The following is a 5,882-nucleotide window of genomic DNA, read 5'->3' as shown; positions in this document are numbered from 1 at the left end:
GATAACATGCTTCATAGAGAGGGATATGCTGGTGGGATGTCAGGAGCACATGCTGATGAGCCAGCTGGCTCTTAAATGGCCAATGGCTAGTATTGCCTTCATTTTCCACAGCAGAGAAGCTCAACTTCTGTCTATCCTCTCTACCTAGCCTGCCATTTTCACAGAATTTGAGATCATTTTTATTCTAAGCTTGGGAGGTTTGGTGGTTTACACTCAGCGTGTAAAATGAGAGTAATTCTCCCCTTCTCCCAGGTTTTTTGCCTCTTATTTTCACCTTAAACCATAAACACTGTGAAGGCAAAGCCGTTGCTGTCTCTATAGGTTTACAACATCCAGCAGCACTGGGCCTTGATCTTGGCTGGAGGTCTCATGCAATGCCGTATTCGACCACTCTGAAAAGTTAATGTTTTGAGATGGAAGTGTAATTTCTAAGGGACTGCCCTCTGAGCTAGGCTGGATTTTGAAGATAGCTGACTGATCATGTTTTAAAGCCCTGGCAGCTACATCAAGTCCTACTTTAATACTCATTAGGTGTGGAAGTCAACCTTGCATTCCCACTAGAGTATTAAAATCAGACAACTCAAAAATATACTGCTTAGCTGTGCCCATACACAGTAACATACCGCACACAGTAAAATGCAATGTGCAAGTAAAACAGAACTCGTTTCCGCTTCAGCAACAGTCCAGGGGAGCTACCATAGCTTCCTTGTCTTCATTTTCTGCATCCAGGAGTCCTAGAAACACTGTGGCTCTATTGCTTCCGTAACTTTAGAGGTATTGAATCTCTCTGCAGCTAAACCAACATATATAAGTAGTAATTCAACTGAAATCAGCAGAATTCACGTGAGGGGAATAGTTCATGTAAAAGAGAAGAAAATTAGATTCACCCAGTATAGATGCAATAATCATTTATTAATCATTTTAAGAATGAATGACTATAAAAAACAAACTCTCTCATAGCCTGTTAAAAGGACATTATTGACCTGTTGACCGTGGCTGTATGAACACTGCACTGCCCCTTTAGATCAGGGCAACTCCTTGCAAAGATTCAGTTCTGCAGGAACACCCCACATCAGCAATTGGCTTTTCTTATAGGTTAATTTTGTTCTTTTCAAAACAATGGGAGAGCAACCAAGGGTACAATCAAAACTGTATTTCCAGTTCAGCTTAATTGAGTGTACTTTACTTCAACAAAGACTTTAAATTACTTCATTCAGTTGTTTTCACACCCACTTTCTCACATACCAATATTGCAAATTAGTACAATTGTCTCTCCTTTAAAAGAAAAAAAAAAAAAAATCTGTCCAAATTATTTGCTGTTATCCTCGAGCATTCACTATTGCTGATTAAAAATCAGGTTACAGTTATTCAGGCAGATGTCCCAACCTTAAGACTTTGATTCAACAAGCTTTTCTTAATCATGGAATCATAGAATGGTTTAGGTTAATGCTCACATACTTAAAGCCAAGAGAGGAAGGGTGGTTGTTTAGTATCTGCTATAACCCAAAATGTGTCCTGTAAGCCACATCTAGGAAATCCATGATTGAAACACGCACCATTTGCTCAGTTTTAACTCAGTGTTGTTTCATTTTACCATAGAACCTGAATGACTCTCATCACTCCTGTTGAGACAGGAAAACACTTATCTCCTACCCACCACAATCGGGCTGAGGTTAAAGTCTAGATCAAAAAAAAAAAAAAAAAAAAATCTAACAAAACATCAGTGCAATTTAGGCAGCAAAAAGACTGCATTGCCCTCAAAACACACATAAGTTATTTGGGTTCTCATCAGTGATGCGCTACTGAGGCCATAAGCTGCATATGAGTGCGTGTCAAAGGAGCTGTACCTACATCTCACAGGACAACGGCTCTCAGAGTTAGGAGACCTGGCCCAGAAGATATACACTGCCCATGTCCAAGACCGAGCTCCACACAAAACAGCTACAATGACAGCTGTAGTCATTCAAAAATATGGTCAGAGAGAAGTCGAAAGAGACTGAATCAGCAGTGGTGCTGTGCCAACCAGCGTGCACTGATGTACAGCTGAGGCTGGTCTACAAAGCTGTGGGTTTAAACCTTACCCTGCAGATGGTGCATGCCAGCCAATGGTTTGGCTAAATGTGTTTTCATATAAAATAAAGAAACTGTGCATCCCTCTACCCCCCAGGAGACACGGTCCCTTTCCATCTTCCCCTGACTGAAGAACAGCCCTGCGCTCTGTGCTGGCTCCTCTCCAAGAGGAGAGACGGGAGGGCTCCTGCTGTGGAGCAGCCTGTCTCCTGCTGGTTACCACAGTCCCCCAAAGGATGGGAGCTGGTGGGTCTCTGAATCCTCATCAACACCTTTAAGGACACCAGATCCTGCTCCATAGGACACCTCCTTGCTCACTGTACCCAGATGAAGGACCCCAAATAAGAGATGTTTCTAAAGAAAGAAATTACTCCCAATGTTTTCTGTCAATTTTCCTCTCTCAAGATAGATGAAATTGGGAATCCCAACATGAACCAAAGTGCCTTCTCACAGCATCTTCCTCAGTACTAATCTAAGAAAAGTAGTGAAATTTAAGACACAATTTCTTTGCCTCGCATTGGCTGGCGTGGGGCTCTGGACTGCTGAATAAAAGCCAAAAGCCAGGAGCTGCAACATGCAGTGTTGTAAAGCCTGAATCCCCATATGGAGTTAGCCCTCATTAATTCCTTCAAGAAATTTGTCGAAATGTGACAGCTGGCAACTGAACCCCAAATTCTTATGCCAGGATCTGAATAATTTTCCAATAACATGCACTTTCTTAATGGGAGTTGAAGCCTGCTCCCAGCCCACACAAGAGAGGTGGCTGGTTTTGTCTAGACTCTCAGCAGCTTTAGGGCTCACCACCCCAACACGTCAGAAATGTTCCTACGATTAAGCTTTTCATTACAGCATTGGGGTGAATCCTCTTGCCTTCCTCCCACAAATTGTCTTAGGAAAAGCAATGGGATTAGTCACAGGCAGGAAAAAAAAGAGCATTAGAAGCTGTATGTACACAAACTATTTCTCAAAAATAGTTCTCTCTAGCCAATAAATCACAGTCTTTCAATAGCACTCACAAGTGGCTTAGAGCTGGAGCTTGGTTAAAAACAGCTAAAAAGCGTTACATAGAAATGTCAAAAAATGTATGTTTCGGTGGGCATGCATTACTAGAGTTTGGAATTACAATCAAGCTATCTACTTAACAGCTTTAATTGTACCCCTCCTTTAAAATGTTACCTGCCTTGCTCATCACAACTGTGCAAAGTTGTAAACCTGGCAAAGGAAATTTGAAGTCTGAGTGCCCATTGCTTAGCAAAAGCATATCTGGGAAGAAGAGTGACCTTGCCCCATTGAGTTGGCATTTGCAGCTCTTTGAGTCGACACAATGTGTCAACATATTTTTTGGGGGAAAAAAACCCCTAACATTAAGTTGTTTCATGAGCAGTCGAAACAACAGTGTTTGATTTACGAAGGATTTTGCCCTGCATTATTCACTCAACCCACTCCTTCTGGCAAATACCCCAGCCCTCGCCCATGGCTGCCTCTTTTCTACCATAAACTTCCAGTTCTTCTGGAAGTTCCTTCTATACTCCTTGCTTTCTCCCATTCCCTCCCAGTCTTTACACACTCTGTGATGGGCAAAGGAGAGCCCATGACGTAGCTACAGCCACACGCTGGCTGCGTTGCTGGGACAGAGTGAGTAAAAGAGGTATGGCCAGATTTCTCCTTGCTGCTTCTCCTACTCAGGTATTAAATATTCCTTTTTCTCTATTAAGTTATTGATTTCCATGTAGAAAGTTGACATTTGCAACACTTCTCTTGTTCTGTCAATTTTGGTTAAAATTGCTTAGTGAGCTCAAAAGTTTGGAGATTAGGAAAGTCAGACAAGTCCTGTTTGTGGTTTTGGTCAGGGTTTTGCTTGTTTGTTTTTCAGGAAAAAATAAGAAGATATTCAACATCTCACAAGCATTTATGTGCTTTAGAAGTTAGCATCACCAAAAGCTTCACTATTCTGCTTCTTGTCTACTCCATCACGGACCTCTTACAGATCAGTTATTTGTTTTTTCAGCCGTTTGATACACTCATTTCTGAACTCCGCGAGGTTTCCTTGCAACTGAATCAGTCATGCATAGAGCTTTCTGTGTTTTAATTAAAAACCTGAAACCATCAATCACGTCAATCTTCTGACTTGAAAAAATATATTTATTTCCAATGGAAAAAATGTCCACATCCTACAGCATTTGAAAATAAGACAAAGATGCCTTCAAGACAAATACAAATGTATCAATTATCATGTGCTAAGAATATATGCATTTGAGCCCTATCTCTTCCTTCTGCATTAAAGTGTTAGGTCAGCAGCTTGATACAATAAATTATTACTGATATGCAATAACGTTAGCTGTTCAACTCAAAACTCAAAGAAAACCAGAAAGTGCAGAAAAAGGAGGCCCAACGTTGAAATTCCAGGCAAAATTCATGGAGGAACTTCAGTTTCAAGCCCCCAAATTACGTAAGGGGCTTATGCATGGGTTTAACTCCAAATATATGATTAGTCATGGAGCTAAGCAAATAATTTCAGCAGACTCATCTAATCTGTTTGTGTACTTCCACAGCCCTCATCATGTTGCATCTTTTAATACTCGCATAGCCTCATGATTAGTGGGCTTAATCCTAAAAAGATCATATGAGAAAAGGAGGAATAACTGTATTCACTTTACAGAAGGAGAGGTATGAGGTAAATCCGTACGCCTAAGAGTTTGCAGAATCAGGTCTGCACTGACTAGACATGAAGTATCCAAGCAGGTGAGCAGCAGCACCAGCATTTCAAACACCACCACGACATCAAGTCTAGAAGATGGAACACGGTGCTAGTATTAACAGGTAAAACAAAAAAGAAGTTCACAGAGCACCATGTCTGGTGAAAGGTAAATTTTGCATTTCTTCAAGGTGCATCCCATTCGCTAATAGGGAATCATGTCCCTTTATGAAACACTAGCCTCAACAAGGCATTTGAAATTTGGGGGGGGGAGAATCCACCATAAAAGAGAAATACAAACACTGAAAAACACTTCAAAGAGTTGCAGAAGGAGCATCAACAGAATTTTCTACAAGGGGGCACATACATCTACCTGACTCTAGTTTATATTGCAGTGTATCAGCGTTGTAAAGGCAAACGCAAAGGACATGTTCATTACTATCAAAAAGCAGTTAATGCAAATTTGATCTGGATCAGGTGCGAGCACCCAATTACACTTCTGTTGAATTCAGCAGAGTGCACAATAAGGTGTTTTATCCCAGTTATTCTTTTTTTTATTTTTTTTTTAATGCTGGCTATGCAAACGCACCATGGCAAGAAGCAAAAAGCAGCAGACGCTGATATCCCTGATCTCACCTTACATACCAGCACCAATCTTTACCTTCGTATCATTTTAACCCGTTTGAAGCGGGAGCGCCAGCTCGGACCGTTCCAGCACCTGGGGCTGCGAGGCCCTCCGATCCCTAAAAACTCGGTCCGACACCTCCCCGAGCCGCTGCCCAAACGCGTTAACCCGCAGCACCGCACCCGCGGAGGGGCGCGGGAGCGATCCCCGCCTGCACCGAGCACCGCTGCCAGGAGGAGGGTCCACAACCAGGTCACTCCACAACCGGGTCGTCGCGGGGAGTCAGGGAGGGAGAGATGCTGAACTTCGCCAAGTGATGGGCTGGCGGCCAGCGCAGGGGGCTGCTGCCTGGGGAGGGGGGCGGGAGGGGGAGAGGATGCTCTCAGCTACAGGTTTAGGGACCGGGAGCAGGGGAGGGGGGTAGCCGGGCAGCCCCGCCGTTACGCACCCCACCGAGCCCCGTTCTCACCGGGCTGCGCTCCCCGCGGAGGC

Source organism: Charadrius vociferus, unplaced genomic scaffold (assembly GCF_000708025.1).
Source record: "Charadrius vociferus isolate BGI_N301 unplaced genomic scaffold, ASM70802v2 scaffold255, whole genome shotgun sequence".
In the NCBI taxonomy this organism is placed as follows: domain Eukaryota; kingdom Metazoa; phylum Chordata; class Aves; order Charadriiformes; family Charadriidae; genus Charadrius; species Charadrius vociferus.
This window is presented reverse-complemented; position numbering follows the sequence as displayed.